This window comes from Giraffa tippelskirchi, chromosome 2, assembly GCF_054371585.1.
Source record: "Giraffa tippelskirchi isolate mGirTip1 chromosome 2, T2T-mGirTip1v1.2.pri, whole genome shotgun sequence".
Classification (NCBI taxonomy): Eukaryota; Metazoa; Chordata; class Mammalia; order Artiodactyla; family Giraffidae; genus Giraffa; species Giraffa tippelskirchi.
The window spans coordinates 22,599,413-22,622,921 of record NC_137276.1 but is presented as its reverse complement, the minus strand read 5'-3'; the positions used below and the strand labels follow the sequence as shown (position 1 = coordinate 22,622,921).

Here is a 23,509-nt window from a genome sequence, read left to right as displayed (position 1 = left end):
TGACTGAGTGACCAACACGCACAGAAATTAACAAAACATTGCAAATCAACGGTACTTCAATAAAATACATTTTAAAATAAATATATAATCCATTTCCCACCTACCACCCTCACATAATTCAGTGCATCGTAGTTAAGGTTATCTTCCTGTGAAACTGATCATGTATGGTGATCTCAGGGTGAACTTTGTACCTCTGCTCTCCTCAGACTCGCCCTTCACTGTTGCCTTGACCCTGAGAAGTATGGCCTCTGATTCCTCACAAGGTATTCTTCTGTGACTTCTCTATTGTGATCCTCAGATCCACTCACTCAAACTCGTCAGCTATATCTCCACCCTCATCTTCTAAAGAAACCCTGTTTCTAGTTCTGAGCTTCTTCACAGATCCTTTCAGAAAGGAGACCCAGGCACTCTCAGATTTCTGGACACAGCTTTATTCATTAGAGTGTTGAATCAAATGGAATGCCTCAGTTTAAATATGCTTATCCTTTAAATGAGTTGTTGTTTGGCTCCACAAGCACATCGAATATTTTCTTTTTTAATTTGTGTAGTCTTAAAGCAAATGATCAATGTTCTTGGTATCTATATAAACCAACTTTGAGTTTATGACTGCAATTTTGGTAGTTTTAAATACATTCAACAAAACTAAAGATGCTTTTCTCTTTTTTTCCCTGATTATAAAACAATAAAAATATGTGCTATGCTTCCATATAAATGGTTATATTTCTTTTCTTGGGGTGCAGAAGGAAAGCATGCCATAATTTCTACCCTTGAGATGATAAACTGGTATGGGACTCAAGACCAACAGCCCTGAAATAATGGTATTCTTTCCAAGAAACACTTTGAGCATTTATGTGGCTCAAATTATACAGGGTTTAAAGTTTCAGAAGACATTACTCTTTAGGTGGTAATTTACTAATAATAACCTGGAATGAGGTAATTTTTCCATAAAATGTTCAATATTTACAAATATCTGCATATCTGTTGATATTAAATACAAAAACAATAATCCAGAAACAGGATGGGGAAGATATTTTATTTAACAGTGAAGAAAGTGAGGCTCAGTGTGGAGTGGGCAAATGACTTATTGAAGGTCACATAGACAGTTAATTATCCTACCACTCTAATTTGGCTCCTTCAACACAACTGAGACATCAAGACACTTCAGTAAGTTTAAGTGTTTGATCAATAATTCAAGGAGCTACTAATTGAATGGGCAACGTTTTTGGATACATTAAGAGGTATTGCTTCTCCAAGAGGCACTCTCAAAGGTCATGTGATAGCTGCAGCTCAACCCACCTTGTCATAATCATCCTTCTAAATAAATTATTCAGATTATAAACTACATGCCCATTAGCTTTAGGTAAAATGCTGATAAGCACATTTATTCTCAAGCTGCTCATCAAGCACATTAATATGTATTTTCTCAAATATAATAAACAAATACAAGTCAACCACAAACAGGTGAAGGCGTCAGAATAGTCCATTCAAGAATAGGGAGAAGACAAATAAGTTTGCTCATTTTAGCAAACCTACACTATTGGGACTGTACTTTCAGCATCTCATTCCAGAATAAACATTTTTTAGGAGGAATCTACAGAACAGCTTGCACAGCTGAGTTAGGCATGCCTGATGCTGCTATCAATGAACAGCAGGTATGTTGTTGAGCTGGGATCAGTGACTTTAGTTCCAAAAGTAAAATGATCTTTGAAAAGAAAAAGAAGTCCAGTGTTATCAGTCACTTTTGTGAAATCCCTGCACACTGTAACTAATCGTGTGTGAGAACTAGCTTCATTCTGAATGATGTGGAAGGCAGGGACCACAACATTCACTTGTGCTGTGTGAATAATTTTACCTTTTCTAGAAAATCTCAGGAAAGAAAAGCATACAATCTTCAAACTCTCAAGAAACTATTTTAAGCTTAGTTATGTGCTTATGGGTAACCAGACAGTGGAGAAAATGAAACAAAAAATTCTTAAGTGATTAGAATGTCTTTCCATTTAAAACTAAATTAAATTAAAAATGAATTGAATATACTGATTTAAAGCAACAGAAACTAACAAAGAATAAATTAACAAAACATCAACGTTATTCTTCAAACCAAGTACTTAACATAATATTATTCTTAACTAAGGAATTATGTATCATTAAAACTGTTCAGGATGTGAACAGAAATAGTTCCAAATCTTGGAGTCTATTAGATCTGGATTTAAATATCTAGCAGCTGCTCAAAAGCTGTGGAGACTGTAGAATACACATTAGGTTCCTTTGGTCACAAAAGAAACCATCCTAAACAAATAGGGAGGGTATTTGAGTCTAATAAATAATTGGTTCAAAAGGATACATTCACCCCAGTGTTCACTGAAGCACTGTTTACAATTGCCAGGACATGGAAGCAAACTGAATGTCCATCAACAGAGGAATGGATAAAGATGTGGTACATATATATAGTGGAATATTACTGAGCCATTGACAAGAATGAAATAATGCCACTGCAACAATGTGGATGGACCTGAAAATTATCGTACTAAGTGAACTAAGACAAAGACAAATATCATATGATATCACTTATAAGTGGAATCTAAACAATGATACAAATGAATTTATTTACACAACAGAAGCAGATTCACAGACTCAGAGTAAAAATTTATGGTTATGGGAGGGAAGTATGGGGGGAAGGGTAGGTTGGGAGTTTGAGATTGATATGTATATACTGCTATATTTAAAATATAATGTCTTTCCATGAAAAAAAATAATAATAAATTCTTGGAAAGCATCAGAATGCAGACATTTCCAAGGACCTCAGCAATAAAAACAGGGGAATTTTTCTCTGAAACTCTGCCATTAGATGTTGGAATTCCTTTTGGAAATCACAGTAATGTTTATGTGGAGGAGAGACCAACATTCTGAACCTCTTTCTAAGCTGAATGTGTTGAGATAAAGCTTGTTTTATGAGTCGGGCTAACTTAGGTCCACATAACAAGAAGTGGTAAAAGTAAATATGGGTGAGGGGAAACTGAAGATGTCATACCTCTGACCTAATGTTTTCGTAAAAGTATAAAAGAAAACCTGATGCTTAAAATAAACATGCAGCCCAGTGCTTTGAGCGAGAAAAAAAAAAAAAAAAAAGAAGTGGTAAAAGGTCTACTGCAGGTGGGGATCCATGCTCACATTCAGAGCATCAGTTTTTGGGTTTTTTTTTCCTCTATAGCTGATCAGGTTTCTCCCCAGGAGAACTATCCTTCAGGGACACAATATGGAATCCCTTTTTAAAATTATTTCCAATTACCTTCCTCTACTCTTTTTACTTTTTGCTGTGACCAAAATGCCAAGCAATATCCTTCCTCCCACATTTATGCAGAAAACTTTAGTCAAAAAAAAAAAAAACCTCACCTCTTCTCTCAAGGAGTTGAAGGTAGACTAGGTTCTGCTTGCAAAACTTTTAGAAGCCAGATGAGCTCATGTTAAGAAACAAGCAAACACATGAAACACACACACACACACACCCAACACACAAAAACCAGTTATGACATGACCAGAGAGAGCATTCAGTAATTATCAAAAGTGATCAGGAAATATGCATAATGCTAGAAGTTTACACGATTTTAGGCCTGCATTGTTTGTGATCTCGATATTGTCCAACCATACCAACCCAAAGATGGTTTTCTTCTTTTGTAAAATACGAAGAAATGTGTAATAGTCACTCCCTTCCTCCACTCAAGGTAGAGAGAGAAGACAGTGAGATACAATGCTGGAAGCTTGTTGATCCTCTCCCTCCTGTGTATCATAAATCAGCTTTACTTATCTCAGTATGGGAAAGAAAAAAAGACTGATTATGTACATTTCCACACTGACCATGCATTCTTTCAAAATAGTAATCTGAGGATGCAGGTGAAAACCTAACGTTAATTTTCATGACTGCCTGGTATATGCCTTTGAGGGGATCTTTTATTCTTTTACCCTTGGAAAATTTCTATCATTTCAATAGTAAATACCAACCAAGTCAGGGAAAATTCAAGATCAAACAAATAAGAAAGCCACAGATAACTCAATTTAAAAACTACCATTTTTGTAGTACTTTAAAGTAAGATTTTTATCCTTCCTCTTTTCCACTATGATGACTTGTTACTGATGCTTAAAAGCCTATTATTTCCACACACTGACTAAATGCAAAAAGCAAGACATTTAAAAGGGTCATTAGCAGATTTCTGACTTGATCCTAACACAAGTTGACTAGAGTCCTTGTCAGTTCTTTTCCTCTGGTTAAAGCACGTCCCTGAAGTCATCCAAACCAACAAGGTAAGACAAGCTGTTGTGATTTCAAGCACTTATAGGTAACAAGAAAGAATGAGGCAGCTTGAGTATAATCAAACAGGAAGATTATGGAAAACCAAAGAGTGTATGATGTTCTACAGGATCAGAAGCTCACAGATGCCAGGTTTTTCTAATTTTAAAGGAAGCTAGAGTTTGAATTAGTAGCTAAAATATCCTGAGTTTAAAACGTGTACAAACTATTTTAAAAAGCTTTAGATACTTTGTCAGTAAAACAAAATACAACTTTGACTTGAGTTACATCTATACTCTGCAAGTTTGTGATTTCTGTGAGACAGATATTCTGAGAACAGGCAGGTGGTTTCTCTTTCCTTTTTGAAGGATTCCTTGCAGCCTATGCTCAAGTGTGGGTTCCCAGAGGCCCTTCCAAAGAAACCAACAGATGAGGAAGCAGATAGAAGCTATCTAGGAAAAGATCAAAACAAGATGGAAATATGCCATTATGACAGTGTCCCCTGGTCCACTCCTTGCTGGAGGCTGATTTGCATTTGCACTACCAGGGCAGAAGGCTCAAGGGCATCAGGACCACGGCTTTAGAAATGAGAAACCACTTCTTGCCCCAAATGAGAGTAAAATCTAGGACAAAGAACATCTATGTACAACAGTCATAGCTTCTCCTTAGTAGGCATCACTACATGGGTCTTGGGTCTGGTTTAGAGTTGCTTCTCCCTATGTGTTGGAGGATAAAACAATTTATGGTAATAGTAATCTGCTTAATATTCTAGATTTATTAAGTCATAACTGCCTGTTAAACTTTTGAATACATTACCAAACTTTTACTTTGCATAAGTCAAATATTTATTTGGCTTCAAAACTGGAAAATAACACTAATACTGGCTTAAATATTTGTCTCTTGGAAAAGGAAGCCCCAAGGAAGGTAATTCCATGTTTATATGGCAATCAGCATGCTACCAAGGACCCAAGTACTTTCCATGTTTCTACTGTCATTTTTAGTGTATGACTTTCTTGTTCATGGTTGCATTATGAATGCTGTACCTCCAAGCACTGCATCTGTGTCCCAGGCAGGAGACAGATGAAAAATTATACCACCTACTCTATTGATCTTAAACACTTTCTTGGAAACTTTATCTAAAGGCTTCCACTTAAAACATATTGGAAAAAATGTGTCACGTGAACAAATCTAACTGCATGGGAGTCTTAGAACTTCGTTTCTCTATATAAAAGGGAAAAAGAGAAAGGCAAAGAATGTTAATGTCTTTAATATCTGTTTCAGGGTTCTCCAGAGAACCTGTCAAGTTGCCTTTCATCAGAGCTCTTCCAATTATGAGAAAAGTCTAACAACTCAAGATATATCAAACTAAAATGAAATATAATAATGATATTAAAATAAATGAAGAGTCTTAACAGGTAAAGATTGTGCCAAAATGGATGGATGAGGCATTATTAAATCCACTTCTTGTACATTCTTTCTCCCTTACTGATGTTGCTGGCTTTAGCTTTACCTTTCTATCCCATAGACATGTTTCCTCCATAGGATAAAGATACAAAAAAATGCAGCTGCAAGGGACAGCTATCTGTAATTACACCACCAAAGAAGGCCTAAGGAAGAGCACTACATATCCATCCTTGTACCAATTACCACAACCAAGGGGCTGCATGTCTGACTGGCTTGTCCTAGGTCATATATTAGCTTATCACATGCAAGTGGTCTCTTGATTAGCAAGTTTACTATAATAGATCTGATTGATGAGGAGAAAGACCCCCAAAAAAGGCCAATAACCACATCAGGGAGGTATATTTAGTTAACAGTTTTACAGATAAGGAAACTGAAGTTAAGGCAATTTGGTAAAGTGGAATAGTATCCATGTATAATTGAGAGAGCAAGATTTGATCTGAGGTGTAGATATGTTTACAACCTACTGAAAGGACTATCTTTAATATGGTGCATGCTTTATTCAGGACAACCAGAATCTTCCCATCAATTCTAGAAGTGAAATATATATAAGAGCATTTGAGTAGAATAAGAATGATAAAAGACTTCTTGGAAGAAAGTTATTGTACATGGTTAAATGGAATGGCAGAAAAATGCTACTTAATTAGGTTTAACTAAAACACATCTGAATGCAGACTTCCAAAGAATAGCAAGCAGAGATAAGAAAGCCTTCCTCAGTGATCAGCACAAAGAAATAGAGGAAAACAACAGAATGGAAAAGACTAGAGATCTCTTCAAGAAAATTAGAGATGCCAAGGGAACATTTCATGCAAAGATGGGCTTGATAAAGGACAGAAATGGTATGGACCTAAGAGAAGCAGACGATATTAAGAAGAGGTGTCAAGAATACACAGAAGAACTGTACAAAAAAGATCTTCACAACCCAGATAATCACGATGGTGTGATCACTCACCTAGAGCCAGACACCCTGGAATGGAAAGTCAAGTGGGCCTTAGAAAGCATCACTATGAACAAAGCTAGTGGAGGTGATGGAATTCCAGTTGAGCTATTTCAAATCCTGAAAGATGATGCTGTGAAAGTGCTGCACTTAATATGCCAGCAAATCTGGAAAACTCAGCAGTGGCCACAGGACTGGAAAAAGTCAGTTTTCATTCCAATCCCAAAGAAAGGCAATGCCAAAGAATGCTCAAACTACCACACAATTGCACTCATCTAACACGCTAGTAAAGTAATGCTCAAAATTCTCCAAGCCAGGCTTCAGCAATACGTGAACCGTGAACTCTCAGATGTTCAACCTGGTTTTAGAAAAGGCAGAGGAACCAGAGATCAAATTGCCAACGTCCGCTGGATCATCAAAAAAGCAAGAGCGTTCCAGAAAAACATCTATTTCTGCTTTATGGACTATGCCAAAGCCTTTGACTGTGTGGATCACAATAAACTGGAAAATTCTGAAAGAGATGGGAATACCAGACCACCTGACCTGTCTCTTGAGAAACCGGTATGCAGGTCAGGAAGCAACAGTTAGAACTGGACATGGAACAACAGACTGGTTCAAAATAGGAAAAGGAGTCCGTCAAGGCTGTATATTGACACCCTGCTTATTTAACTTATATGCAGAGTACCTCATGAGAAACGCTGGGCTGGAAGAAACACAAGCTGGAATCAAGATTGCCAGGAGAAATATTAATAACCTCAGATATGCAGATGACACCACACTTTTTGGCAGAAAGTGAAGAACTAAAGAGCTCTTTGATGAAAGTGAAAGAGGAGAGTGAAAAAGTTGGCTTAAAGCTCAACTTCAGAAAACTAAGATCATGGCATCTGGTCCCATCACTTCATGGGAAATAGATGGGGAAACAGTGGAAACAGTGTCAGACTTTATTTTCTGGGGCTCCAAAATCACTGCTGATTGTCATTGCAGTCATGAAATTAAAAGATGCTTACTCCTTGGAAGGAAGGTTATGACCAACCTAGATAGCATATTTAAAAGCAGAGACACTACTTTGCCAACAAAGGTCCATCTAGTCAAGGCTATGGTTTTTCCAGTGGTCATGTATGGATGTAAGAGTTGGACAGTGAAGAAAGCTGAGCATCAAAGAATTGATGCTTTTGAACTGTGGTATTGGAGAAGACTCTTGAGAGTCCCTTGGACTGCAAGGAGATCCAACCAGTCCATCTTAAAGGAGATCAGTCCTGGGTGTTCATTGGAAGGACTGATGTTGAAGCTGAAACTCCAATAATTTGGCCACCTCATGCGAAGAGTTGACTCATTGGTAAAGGCCCTAATGATGGGAAGGATTGGGGGCGGGAGAAGAAGGGGACGACAGAGGATGAGATGGTTGGATGGCATCACTGACTCGACGGACATGGGTTTGGGTAAACTCCGGGAGTTGGTGATGGACAGGGAGGCCTGGCGTGCTGCGATTCATGGGGTTGCAAAGAGTCGGACACGACTGAGCGATTGAAGTGAACTGAAAACACATTATCCTCAATGGTGAAAAATTGAAAGCATTTCTCCTAAAGTCAGGAATAAGACAAGGGTGCCCTCTCTCACCACTAGTATTCAACATAGTTTTGGAAGTTTTAGCCACAGCAGTCAGAGAAGAATAAGAAATAAAGGGAATCCAGATTGGAAAAGAAGAAGTAAAACTCTCACTGTTTGCAGATGACATGATCCTCTACAAGAAAACCCTAAAGACTCCACCAGAAAATTACTAGAGCTAGACAATGAATATAGTAAAGTTGCAGGATATAAAATTAACACCCAGAAATCCCTTGCATTCCTATACACTAACAATGAGAAAAACAGAAAGAGAAATTAAGGAAACAATTACATATTCCATTGCAACAAAAAAGAATAAAATACTTAGGAAAAAATCTACCTAAAGAAACAAAAGACCTATATATAGAAAACTATAAAACACTGATGAAAGAAATCAAAGAGGACACACATAGGTGGAGAAATAAACTATGTTCCTGGATTGGAAGAATCAATATAGTGAAAATGAGTATACTACCCAAAGCAATCTATAGATTCAATGCAATCCCTACCAAGCTACCAATGGTACTTTTCACAGAACTAGAACAAATAATTTCACAATTTGTATGGAAATACAAAAAACCTTGAATAGCCAAAGAAATCTTGAGAACGAAGAATGGAACTGGAAGAATCAACCTGCCTGACTTTAGACTATACTACAAAGCTACAGTTATCAAGACAGTATGGTACTGGCATAAAGACAGAAATATAGATCAAAGGAATAAAATAGAAAGCCCAGAGATAAATCCATGCACCTATGGACACCTTATCTTTGACAAAGGAGGCAAGAATACACAATGGAGAAAAGACAATCTCTTTAACAAGTGGTGTGGGGAAACCTGGTCAACCATTTGTAAAAGAATGAAACTAGAACACATTCTAACACCATACACAAAAATAAACTCAAAATGGATTAAAGATCTAAACGTAAGACCAGAAACTATAAAACTCCTAGAGGAAACCATAGGTAAAACACTCTCTGTCATAAATCACAGCACGATTCTCTATGACCTACCTACCTGAGTAATGGAAATAAAAGCAAAAATAAACAAATTGTACCTAATTAAACTTAAAAGCTTTTGCACAACGAAGGAAAGTATAAGCAAGGTGAAAAGACAGCCTTCAGAATGGGAGAAAATAATAGCAAATGAAGCAATTGACAAAGAATTAATCTCAAAAATATACAAGCAACCCCTGCACCTCAATTCCAGAAAAATAAATCACCCAATCAAAAAATGGGCCAAAGAACTAAACAGACATTTCTCCAAAGAAGATATACAGATGGTTAACAAACACATGAAAAGATGCTCAACACCACAAATTATCAGAGAAATGCAAATAAAAACCACAATGAGGTACCATCTCTCTCTGGTCAGAATGGCTGCTATCCAAAAGTCTACAAACAATAAATGCTGCAGAGGGTGTGGAGAAAAGGAACCCTCGTAACACTGTTGGTGGGAATGCAAACTAGTGAAGCCACTATGGAGAACAGTGTGGAGATGCCTCAAAAAACTGGAAATAGAACTGCCATATGACCCACCAATCCCACTGCTGGGCATACACACTGAGGAAACCAGAAATGAAAGAGACACATGTACCTCAATGTTCATTGCAGCATGTTTATAACAGCCAGGAAATGGAAGCAACCAAGATATCCATCGGCGGACGAATGGATAAGGACGCTGTGGTACATATACACAATGGAATATTACTCAGCCATTAAAAAGAATACATTTGAATCAGTTCTAATGAGGTGGATGAAACTGGACCTATTATACAGTGAAGTAAGTCAGAAAGAAAAACACCAATACAGTATACTAGCACATATATATGGAATTTAGAAAGATGGCAACAATGACCATATATGCAAGACAGCAAAAGAGGCACAGATGTATAGAACAGTCTTTTGGACTCTGTGGGAGAAGGCAAGGGTGGGATGATCTGAGAGAATAACATTGAAACATGTATATTACCATATGTGAAACAGATCACCAGTCCAGGTTCGATGCATGAGACAGGGTGCTCCGGGCTGGTGCACTGGGATGACCCTGAGGGATGGGATGGGGAGGGAGGTGGGAGGGGGGTTCAGGATGGGGAACACATGTAGCATGGCTGATTCACATCAGTGTATGGCAAAAACAACTACAATATAGTAAAGTAATTAGCCTCTAATTAAATAAATTACAAAATAAAAAAAAACATTTTTTCAAAGTTTTAACACTAAATTAAATTTTATGGAACTTAAAATTAAAGAGAAATTGGTTTGCTTCTCTTATAGCTAAATTAGAAAGCTAAGAGTTAAACAGAAGCAGGGTCAAATCCAGGCTTAGCTGCTGACCCCACATATGATTTTGGACAAATCATATACACCCTGTGAGCCTCAGGCTGCCCCTCATCTATAAAGTAAGAATACTACTGGGACTTCCCTGGTGGTCCAGTGACTAAGACTCCATTGCCCCCATTGCAGGGAAACCAGGTTCATTCTTTTTTCAGAAACTAGACCTCACATACATGCCACAACTAAAGATCTCACATATCACAAGTAAACATCCCAAATGCCATATCCCAATTTGAAGGTCAAAGGTTCTGCATGCCTCAACCAAGACCAGCACAGCCCAATAAATAACTAGAAGAACACTATCCTGCCACATTATTTCACAGAGTCTCTGGTGATTCATACTGGGGAGAAAATTTCAAAGTGTATTAAAAATCTAAAAGCACAACTTAGATGGCATTATTATTATTTTATATTTGTTTCCTTATAGTCCTGTTATATAGTATTGTATGCTGATATAATTTCTAAAATCAGTAAGAAAGTAGGTCTTTATCATATAGTAGTTTTATAACTTCGTAACTGAAGAGGAGCATTTTGAACCAACTAATTTACCTTTGAATTTTCATTCTCTTCTTACCTATCACTATTATATTTACTCTGGTAAAAATAAATTTTGTAACTAACCATATGGAACAAAGTACTATGGATTAAATGTTGTGCCCCCAAAATGTTTTACTTCTATGCAAATTATTATTTTTGTAGCTATTACTCATCAGCAAACAGGGATATCCTAATGACTTTCCTCATACTGTCCTTCATTTATATTCCTTGGCACTATTTCTCCTGAAACTTTTCCACTACAAGCTAAGCAGTCCTGAAATTCACTTTTCCTTTGAAGAAACTTTCCAAACATCTCCAGTCATCTTCAGGGCTCTCTTCCTATGTAATTCTAGATAAGAACAGGGTATCGATTTACAGTGAGTCTTCATCCACCGCTGTGAAGAAACAAAGTGAAGTGCTATGTCTTGTGAATAATTACTTTAGAAAACCAACTGAAAATGTAGCAGGATAAAGCAATGGAATGCATGCTTCATCTCATTCATTTTGACAGTTGCAGGAATCCAAGTCCAATTGTGCTGCTATTAAAACTACAGGCAGAGGCTGGCAAAAAGGAAAAGACATGTTACTGTCAAAGCAACTCTCATTGCAGATGAAGGACCATTAAATTTTGCCTGAGTAGAGCACCAAGCTACTTCCTGTGTTCTTGGCAAATTAATGACTAGGAAGGGAATTCTGAATGATTTTCCATGTATGACCATCGAATAAATAAATAATCCACTAACAGCTGTTATGCACAGACAACATGTTTTCATTGATACCCATCTGCGATTCCTCCAGGCTGACCTTTGTTCTCAGGTCAGGACTCCCTCTAGCCAGGGACAAAAATTTTCTAGACCCTCAATATGTAGGAAAGGAACAAGCAAAGATTATCTTTGTCTTTGACTTTGTCTCTCTTGGGCACAAGTTTGGGATAGAAAAATAATTAAAAGTGTTCTGCAAAGATGAGATGAAAAACTATGATGAAAAAGAAGTAAACAGTGCTGCAAAGAAAACTATTACAAAATATTACAAAATAAATATATGTCTAAATTTAACAAATTAACATACAGATTACATACAAATTAACATAACAAATTAACATACATATATTATTAACATAAATATAACAATATTTCTGAAGATCTATGAGTTAACGATCAAAAACATTTAAAACAAATGATTAAAATTGAAATCTATAAATTATTAAATCTTTTCAGAGAGTAGGAAAGCACAGACAAGCAGCAATGAGGTGAGAAATTGTTGCTTCTGATAAAAAATACACATTTCTTTTTACTATGCCATGTGTTACTCTGACAAGTATAATTATTAAAGATACTATAAAATATGGCTATAAAATAAAAATGAGTTTAGATAGAATGTGAACTAGGTTAATTAATTGATAATATAAATATTTACGCTCATTTTCTAACTGAGAAACAATAATAATAATGATAATAATATAGGAAGGTTAAAGTTTATTGCTCCATTTGTCAAGTGAAAAAAATGAGATTCAAAACCAGTGAGAAAATCCTCCAAGATTACTCATAAGTCAAGGACCTGGTGATGAGGAGAAAACCCAGATTCCTGACTCAGAGGTCAGCATTCTTCCCATCTTCTGCTCACCTGACAAAGGGGATATTCACAAAGACGAGTCAGGAGAGGCAAATGACTATAAAGCAAACAACAGGAAAAGAAAGCTATTTTTACCCATAGAGACACTGACCTCAGATTTAAAACAGATTGAAAATACAAACTGACTGAATATTGTTCTAAGATTTTATATATATATATATATGCATACTTTATTATAAATATTATTTTTCTACATTTCAAGAAAATCAGAAACTTTTGTGAGATTTTTTTGAAAATAATGCATAAGTAAGCCATTGAGCCACAACATGATAAGACATCAGAGATGAGTGGGACACAGTCCTAATGCTGTAAGGGTGACAGATATGCCATTCCATTTATCATCTCTGACAGAAGGAGAATACTGGAATTAGTGAACCACAGTCAGGTGTAGTGCGGTAATGCCAAGATTTAGGGAACAGCAGAGCCAAGGAATATATGTCTCTTACTAAAGTGGGGCCAGAGAAAAGGATTAAGAAGGGTGCAGACCAGAACATGGACAGACAAACAGCAGGGCAGACCTGGCAGCCCAGGCCACTCTCCTATCATTCATCACAGCTTTCTTACTGGAGAAGAGGGGCATCCATTTCATTCAGAGCTTTTCTGACTGTCATGATTTCTGTGAAATGTAAAGCCTGTTGCATCGAGCTGTCTGCAGTGATGCTTGAACAGCCTCTCCTTGGAGATTAATTCAGAATATGACTGGGCATTAGTTATTCTCTCTTTCTCCCCCTCCCCTCCCTCCTTCCCTCTCTCTCAATGGAAATGAGTCTTTGGTGGGGAAGTAAAGAGTTTAGATCTCTTGTGCTCTGTGTCTGACCTCCATCTTGTCTCTGTGCATTTCTGCCCTGGGTTTGTAAACCTGATGTTTTTGGATGAAAAGTAACATGGAAGTAGAAATAAGAGTTTAGATAAGCCATTCCCCTGCAATCCACTGTTACCCTGTTGCTGAATACAGGGGAGGGGGAAGTTGGGGAGCTGTTGTGGAAATATGATTCCGCAGTTAAAAAAAGGAAGAAAAAATAATTTTAATTACCAGAATGGTACACAGAAACACACACACGCATACCCCTCATGTCCCATTTCCAAGGTCCCCACCCTAACTGAAGTGATCTGACACTCCTTTTCAATGGAGGACTCAGTTAATCATTCAGCAGATTACAACAGCCCATCTCCCCTGATATGGTATCTATAACTGTGGTTTGGTCTAATTCTAAAACATAAAACGGAGTTTCTGTGTATGTGTGTGTGTGTGTGTGCATGCGTGCATACTCGGAGCAGTGGAGGTGATAAAATTAGTAAATGCACTATGCACTTCAGTTCAAAGTATCATTCCTCTCTGATGCAGGTCATAACCCCTTTGTATTTTCATAACCTCTGTCAGCATCTGCTGTCTTGAGATCCACACTGGAAATTAAAGAAGGAGAGGAGAAAGTTCCAGAGTTTTCAAGGGGAAAGTCAGAGGTGATAAAGCAAGAGACTATGAACTTTTCACGGGAGATATATCTGGAACAGGAAAAAGCACCACTTTTCTCCTATCCCCTGGCACCATGGGGGTGACAGCTATGCAAAGACAGAGTTTGAGATGTAGGAAGGTGCAGAGGTGCAATATGGGGCCACCAGCAGAAAGCAAAGGCCAGAAAGAAAGAGAGGAAGGCACAGAAAACATAAGGAGGGGTAGATATGGATATAGAGAGGGAGAGACAGCTACCAACCACACTGCTGCAGACAAAGGCAGACCCAAACTCAAGGATGTTCAGAGGCCCCAGAGTTAGGGGTGACTTTTAATTCACCTCAGGCATTCTTATCACACCTTCCCGGTGTTTAAAATATCCTTGATTCATCTGTATTATTACTGTTCTTGATATTTTCTTTAAATCAGATTATTTAAATACTTTTTAAGTAAACGTTTTGGTAGGACCACCTAAGAGAATCCAGTATCACTTTTAAAATTTAACAACTAGAATAACAACACTATGAACTATATGATGCCATTCTAGCTAAGTTGCTGCCCATAGGAGGCTCAGAGTTTCAAGTTTTTTGTTCTTGTTATCAAAAAAAGAAGAAGAAGGAAGGAGGAGGGGTACAGGTTGTTTTCACCTTTTGATTATTGTGATAATGCTACTATGATCACTGGTGTACAAGCATCTGTTTGAAGTTCTGCTTTCCACCCTTTCGATTACATATCTATTTCCTTCATGGGTCATATTCTTTAACAACAAAAAAAGGAAAGCAGATAAAACTGTTTTAAAAAAAGATAATTGTTAAATATTGTGTCACCAGGATATACATCCTGTGACAGAAAGCACAAAATAGCCACACAAAATTTGGGCATTCAGAATTATAGTAGAAATAAAGGGTACGGCACAGGTGAAGAGTCTAAATTAAGAGAGTACGTATGTGTAATGCATTTGAAAACAAAGAGAAATTATGAAACACGTAGAATAAAGGATAGAATAGAGGGAAAATGAGATAACAAGGAAGGGCAAGGAAGTAATCCTACTCACTTATTGGCCTCATTAAGATTTTCACATCTTCCAAATACCCACAAGTCATTACTTCACATCATTCAGTTCCCTTAATTCAAATGTCACAGTCACATTCTCACAAACAGGTCACTCTCACTAGCTTCTAATTCTTATGTTGTTTTATTTTTTCTTCATAATGTTTATAGTCCTTATATATGCATTTGTGTTTCTCCTCCTTAGAATGAAAAACAGAGACTGTGCCCTTCATTTCACTGACACATCTCAGGACCAAGGACAGCAACAGATAATAAGTGAGCCATAAATATTGGTGAAATTAATGAATGAAGGTGTTCATTTACTAGCTTACTAGCTTTATCATATTAAATAAATTATTTCCTTTCCTAAATTCAGGTACCTCTTCTGTGTAGTCATGTGCATGGAGTACTATGTGCATAAAGCTACATAGTTCAGGGAACATAATGGAATATACTTAATGTCCAAAAAGCATTAGCTCATCAAATTTAGAGAAAGGGAGACAAATATCACAAAAAAAGATACAGGAGACTAAATATAGAAAGACAAAACAAAACTACCCATCCATTATTTCTATTTTGCTGAGCATTCCTTCTTTGTTTTAGATAAACAAAAGGAAGCAAAACAAAACCAACAACACAAATCTTAGACTGACCCTCAGGAAAAGATAATGAAATAAGACGACTTAGGTTGATGCTCTGCACAATTAGAATTTAGACGTTTATTTCATAGAACCAAGTATTAGATAGTTCAGACATAAATTGTGTTTTCTCACAATTATCTACCAGTTTCTACATACTCGGGAGTGAGTGAGGGTGTGCATATGTGTTTGTGTGTGTTCTGTTTGTAAAAAAACCATATATATCAAAACACACAGCACAGATATGATGCATGGAGAGTAAATACGAGCAACATGACTCAGGTGAGCATACTAGTCACAGAAGTACACTCGTTAATCTCTGGTTCACTTACAGTCCATCTAGAGGTCTAGAATTATCAGAAAAATTAAGACATTTGAAGGTATTTTTTCATCTACCCCCCTAAAAACTTTACTGTTTACTCTTGGATATTGAAAATAAAGTTATAGACTATACTAGTGCTTATTTCTAATTTAGTGAAAAACAAAAATCAATAGTCTTGATGAACATGAACCCTGGTGTACAAGAAAATCACATCTTGCAGGTGTTAAAACACATATAAAGGTGGAGATAATAAATAAGGTGTTTTAACTGTAGCTTTTGGCTTGGGACTGATAAAAGAGAACACTCTCCCACAGGAAAGGCTTTCGTTTCATGCCTACTCTGTGGAGCTGGTGATAATTCTGTGTCAGGTTTCAATGACTGTGACTCACTTTGCCAATTTCATAGCTACTCTTGGATCTGAAGAATAGAGGCCCAACACTCCTTTTAGAGTTTACTGAGTTGTCATTGATTTCCTAATTTACTTATTAATAATTTATATCTTTCTACTTACAAGAGGAATCTGCAATGTTTGAAAGTACATTTGCTTCTATACCTTGCAGAGATGTTCTACCATACTCTTGGTTCTGAATGGGGGAGGAGAGAGTGTTACTTCTGTTGAGTTCCAGCAAAAGAGAACTCTGGATATGGTTAGGGGGAAAGGAAAGAGATTTTCATTACCATATAAAAATGAAAGAAAATTTATTTTGAAAATCTGATTTTTTTCATTCCCATTTAAAACTACCCCTGCAATAGTTATACACTAGGTCAGTGCTTCTCATACTTACATGATTTCTAGGATAGTGTGGGGATCTTGTTTCTAAGCTAGCTTCCCAAGAACCACCTCCAGACCTTTTGCTATGAGTCTGGAGTCAGGTCTAGGAGTCTTAATATTTAACAAGGTAAATCTACTGAGCTGGGAACTGTATTTTGAGAAATCACATAGTAATCAAATCTTGCTGATTGATTTGTTAATATTCTGTGCATGACCTGCTAGTCAATTCCTGTTCCTTTCTCCCACAAAGCCTAACTCTTACCCACATTGTTTATTTAGGGAGGTTAAGCTGTTCACTGGAAAAGACCCCCATAAGACAAAAAATCCATCCCTGCCTCTCTCAGCAATTAAGTGACAGCGGTGAAAGTAACAGACACAGACTTAGAAAAACAGACATAATGATATTGTTTCATTGTCCCAATGATTCAAGAAGATCCATATTCCAATTTACTGCAGATGCCCTTTTAACAGCTGAGGAAACTGGAAAGAAAAATGGACAAAGCCAATGTTAGAGTGGGAGAAGTAGGAAGAACACAAAATTTGTGGGTTCTGTGACAATGGTTGTTATAAGAAAAAATGATTATTCAGAAACTATGTTAAATCACATGTCATTGGAAAATAATAAAGAAAGAAGCAGAAAGTTAGGTTTTGTCACCAAAATCCCAATGGGAAAGCCATTGAGATGTAAAGGATGAAAGAATCAAGGTGAAAACAAAGATTTTGTTTCTCTTTATCACAGGCTATGTGGGAGAGGTGTGTGTGTACGTGTGCACGTGCGTGTGCATGCACTATAAATGATCAGGAAAGGAGATTAGTGACTTCTCCATGCAGACAACAAGCTGAGTCAGTGTTGATCAAATGTTGATAACCAACACATGACCTCCATAATTAAACCTACTGTTTGTAAATCTGCATTAGAGAGCGCGAAGGGTCATTATGAGTTTCTCAGGTCACATGTATTAACTACATGCTATTCTAATTCCCAGTCCTCAGTAACTGCCACATCTTGTTGCATCTCAAAATCAATTTGCAATTTAATGTTGTCAGATCGGCCAAAGAAGTTAGATTGTGTCACTAAAGCTGCAGGTAAAAGTCATTAAATGTGTGAAGCACTAATAATCAAGATGAAGCATGAGGGTCTGATTTCATTTCTATCCACAATCAGGCTATGTGGGAGAGAGGACCCAACCCAAGTGTGTGTGCATGTATGTGTGTGTGTGCGCGCATGTGTGCGTGTGTAATAAACCTCTAGGAAAGGAGATTGACATCATCTATACAAAACAAGTTTAGTGCTGATCAAAAGTGGCTACCAGACATGTGACCTCAAAAATGAAACCTGCTCTCTGTAAATCCCCTTTAATGAAGAAGTAGCTTCATTATCAGTTTCCTAGGAACATATGTTAGCTCCATGTAGTTCTAATTTCCAGCTTTCAGTCACTCTCCAACAAGTCTTTTTTCTGCCATCTCAAATTCAATTTGCAATTTAATGCCATGGGTTCTGCCAGTGATGTGGTCTTCCATGTCCTCAGTCCCATGGAAAAACATAAGAGCATTCTGTACAGGAACGCTGTCCATAAAACACCAGTGGCATTATGACATCACATTGAAAAAAAATCACATTTCATAAATTCTAAGTTTAATCTATATGTAAATTTAGTCAACATTCTTAAAAGAATAATAACTCATGAGTATTGATGTTTACACTGTTTGGCAATGTTTTTTTACTGCTTTAAGTAATGATCCATATTCAAACAACATTGTTTTATTTTATAAAAATAAGCATTGGTTGTCTAAAGAGATGCAGACCCATCTCCTACTTTTAGGCAAAAACCAACAGCACTGGAAGGTTTCCCAAGCTCACAGAGAAGAGTGTGATACTAAACACAAAGTTACCAATTGCTAGTAATTTATGCTCAAATTCTACTAAGGAAATGTAAAATTTTCCTCTGAATGCATACTTATTTTCCTAATAACTATATACTCTAAATCAACAACAAAAATAAAAGCAACCAGTGACAACTGAAACATTAAGGTTGTTCACACACAGACTTATGTTTCAAGAACCAAACAAGAGATCTCTTTATTGTTCATATCTTAAGAGTCTAGCATACTGATTGTGAAGGAATGATACTGTTCACCAAGGAGCGTTTGATAAATCCTGGCTTTGTGGAGAAATCTCACCTTCTAGAGCAATTAGTGGAGTAACACCAACTACTGTAAGAAGTAATTGCCAACTTTTCTCTAACATAAAATACTAGAAACTTTTTTTTCATTTGCATAATCTTTTTATTTTCTTATTCATATAATGACAAACCAACTTCTTACCAACTCAGTGCCCTAGATTCCTTTCTTCTTATGGCTCTAGCATCACCTAGGGCTTATTGTCCTCTGCCTAGCTGAGCCAAAGTGAAAAGATTTGACTTCTTCTTAGAAGCAGTCCAATTCTGACAACATCACTTTTCATTTACAATCCATTAGTCAGTACTAGTTATATATTTATACTTGGCATGCAATGTGCTCACTGGCTGACCAGTCACTTCCCAGCAAAATAATCTCTGTTATAAAAGGGAGACTGAATGTTGTGGCAGACATCCAGCCCTGACATAATGAGAATCACAAAGTCCGGTCTAATATAATCCCTCTCAAGCATGCCTGTAGATCAGCATCACCAAGACACTGTGAATTGATTTCAAAATATAGATTTCCTGGCCTGTGAACAAAGACACCATAATTTAATAAACATGGTAGGGTCCAGAAGTATCCTAGCCAGAACCACTGAGTTCCAGTTCACCCTCTACCTCCAATTCAAAACAACCATATTAACACTGAAATAACCACACTAGCCAGTAACATGACATTTACATCAAGATTCTGAGTTGATGATCCATGAATCTGTATTTTAATGATTATCTGGATGATAGTAATGGCTGTGTGTGTGCATGTTAAGTCGCTTCAGTCGTGTCTGACTCTTTGCAACACTTTGGATTGTAGCCTCCAGGCCTCTCTGTCCATGGCATTCTCCAGGCAACAATACTGAGTAGGTCGCCATGCCTTCCTCTAATAACGACTAACTTACCCTATTTTGACCATTTGCTAAGTGCCATTAAGTGCTCTGAAGACTTTATATAAGCCAACTTATCATCAACATTTTCTCATGTAATCTTCAAGAAATTCAATACAGTAACCATTATCTCCATTTAACAGAGAAAAAAAAAATTGCAGCACAGAGGCTAAGTTGCTCAAGTTTATTCTAGAAAGTGTCCAAGTTGATTCAAAATAAGATAGTGGGAATTTCAGAGCTTCCATCTTCCTTACTACACTGTACCTAGGTGACTCTAATGCATCTTAAAGCCTGAAAAACTACTGAGTTATGAGATAGATATGCAAGGGTTTCTGACATGAGAAGCCTGAAGGACTCCTGATGAAACACTTAATTTTTAAAATGTTCCTTACTTTTGCTTTCAAACTTACAGTCCAGACATCTCTTCTTAACTCTTTATCTGTACATTCAAATACCTTTTCTATATGTCTCAGTCCAGCCCTTGAGGTCCTAGAACAAATTCAGAAAATTAGCTGCTCATTTCTCTTTCTCTAGTGCCCTCTGCCAACTTCCACACAGTTGAGTAGTTCTGAAAACCTGGCAATCATCCTGATACCTTTCGTTCCCTCATCATCAACCTTCTTGGCAATCAATAACTGATCTCTATCACTCTCCCTATTAAATCACCCACAAATGAACTCTCCCTTTTTGGGGTCCACAGTATTCCCATTACTATGATTATCATCAGTATCACTGTCATCATCCTCCTTCTCCTTATCATCTCCATCATCATCATCTCCCAAACACATCTGCAGTATCCTAGCATCTTTTCACCCACTCATTTCCTCCAAGCAATTATTCTGTGTGACAAGAGTGATATTTTCAAACCACAATGGCTGATGTCCCAGATCCTTAACATTTCCAGGAAAATCCCACATGAACCATCCTTCCTACCTCATGGTCTCGGCTCAAACCATTTTCCCTCCATCCTTATACGCCAGGCAAGTGTTTGTTATGTATCACTCCCACCACATTTCTTTAACTTCACATTTTCACATGTATCCCTTTGTCTGGAATGTTCCCATTAGAGGAGCATAAATTACTGAATAACCCCAGGGCTCAGTTGTCTCATCTATGAAATGGGAATATAACAACTTTAGATTAGAGTCAAATTTAAAATTAGATTAGAATTGAAAAACTTTAGATTGCAATGAATTTCTGAAATATGCTCAAGCATTTTAGATATTCTCTAATAATCATAAGAAAACATGTTAAATAATATAGCCCTCTCCACCATTTCGATGGTTGTAATTTCATAGACTTTCAAGGTTAGACATATCCTTTAAAGATGTGTTTATCTTATTTCAGAAATTCATTACAATTATCACAAATCTTTCTGTGAAGCATTCTCCTTGCAATTTTTAATTACTGTCTATTTAACAATATCCTTTAGAATACTGCAATTTTTCAAGTGTGGTATTGGATAGCTATAATTTTCAAAATTACTACTTTGTTCTACAATCTATTTAGTGAGTTAGTAAAAACAATTAATGGAATTTACATACTTTCACTGGCCCTGACAGGAATAAAAAAGAAGATTCTAAATAAATGAACAAGTAAAGGAGTATTAATTAGCATCTAATTTGTAAGAGCAGAGTGCGGTGCTCAATAATTTGAAAAATAATTGAATTTTATATTGATGTATAAGGTAAAAAGCATAGCCAAGTTCTTGCTGAGATAAGATTAATATTACCATAATAAAAACTCTTAAGAATGTTAATTTGTTGAAGTAACAAATATATATTACTTATAGTACCATATGTTTCTGAAATACAGAACTATAGGTAGAGAAAGAGAGAAGGGAAAATCTGAGCAAATGCTGACAAATGAACAATAGCAAGCTCTGGATTAAGGAGTTACATGAATTTTTTGCAAATTTTTTCTGCAACTTCTTTATACATTTTAAATTATTTCAGAATAACATTTGTGGATTCTGAATGCAGAGTTTTTATCAACCTTCTCATAAGTATAAAATTATTTCATATAATTTTAAAGGGCTTCTCTGATACCTCAGTTGGTAAAGAATCCACCTGCAATGCAGGAGACCCTGGTTCAATTCCCTGGCAGGAAGATCCACTGGAGAAGGGGTAGGCTACCCATTCCAGTATTCTTGGGCTTCCCTTGTGGCTCAGCTGGTAAAGAATCTGCCTGCAATGTGGGAGACCTGGGTTTGATCCCTGGGTTGGGAAGATCCCCTGGAGAAGGGAAAGGCTACCCATTCCAGTATTCTGGCCTAGAGAATTCCATGGTCTGTAAAATCCATGGGGTCGCAAAGAGTTGGACACGTCTGAGCCACTTTCACTTTACAGTTTTAAAAAACTGCATCTGTCTCTGAAGCATGTTCATCTCTGTCCCATTCTCTTCCTGCTGTTTAATATTTAAAATTTTTAATGTATTATTATCCATTTTCTTTCATTAGAATATAAGTTTGTGAGGCTAAGGATTTTTTTCCCATTTTATTGGCAATGGTACCCCTAGTACCTTGAATACTGCTTCTTTATAATAGGCATCCAAAAACTATTTTGAATAAATGAATGAATGGATAAATGAATTCATGATAGGGTGGTAATAACAGGATCAGTACACCATATTTACATTATGCATACATGTGAAGCACTTAGCAGAGTGCCTTTAAGCACTTGATAAAAATAAATGATTTTCATGAAGTAGTTCAGTGTGGCTCAAGTTCCTGCTGTGCAGTAGTAAGAGATTAGCCTGAATGTACAGCAACAGACTGGTTCAAATTTGGGAAAGGAGTATGTCAAGTCTGTATTTATCACCCTGTTTATTTAATTTATATGCAGAGTACATTATGTGAAATGCTGGGCTAGATGAATCATAAGCTGGAAACAAGATTGCTGGGAGAAATATCAATAACTTCAGATATGCAGATGACACCACCCTTATGGCAGAAAGCTGCTGCTGCTGCTGCTGCTGCTAAGTTGCTTCAGTCGTGTCCAACTTTGTGCGACCCCATAGAGGGCAGCCCATCAGGCTCCCCCATCCCTGGGATTCTCCAGGCAGGAACACTGGAGTGGGTTGCCATTTCCTTCTCCAATGTATGAAAGTGAAAAGTGAAAGTGAAGTCACTCAGTCGTGTCCAACTCTTAGCGACCCCATGGACTGCAGCCTACCAGGCTCCTCTGTCCATGGGATTTTTCAGGCAAGAGTACCAGAGTGGGTTGCCACTGCCTTCTCTGATGGCAGAAAGCTAGAAGGAACTAAACAGCCTCTTGATGAAGGTGAAAGAGGAGAGGGAAAAAGCTGGCTTAAAACTCAACATTAAGAAAACTAAGATCATGGCATCTGGTCCCATCACTTCATGGCATATAGATGGGGAAACAATGGAAACAGTGAAAGACTGTTTTTTCTCGGGCTCCAAAATCAC

The 23,509-nt window shown here is 37.1% G+C and overlaps 1 protein-coding gene and 1 long non-coding RNA gene across 7 annotated transcripts in view; both read right to left on the bottom strand.

The window, feature by feature from the left end:
- The window catches only part of LOC145539473 (uncharacterized), a 131,106-nt gene that overhangs the window by 19,667 nt on the left and 87,930 nt on the right, over positions 1–23,509 (bottom strand). The window contains exons 5-6 of one of the 5 annotated variants that reach the window (XM_081573547.1): positions 16,761–16,833; positions 12,781–12,826 (exon numbers count right to left, since the gene is read on the bottom strand). The exons of 1 other annotated variant lie outside the window; for it this stretch is intronic. The gene's annotated coding sequence lies outside the window, so the exon portion shown is untranslated. Of the gene's footprint in view, positions 1–10,255; positions 10,331–12,742; positions 12,827–16,760; positions 16,834–23,509 lie in introns of those variants that run through there. 3 more of the 5 variants (XM_081573553.1, XM_081573551.1, XM_081573554.1) reach the window with 3 other exon arrangements.
- Positions 1–23,509, bottom strand: part of LOC145539474 (uncharacterized) — a 473,974-nt gene that overhangs the window by 391,077 nt on the left and 59,388 nt on the right. The gene's annotated exons all lie outside the window — the stretch shown is intronic.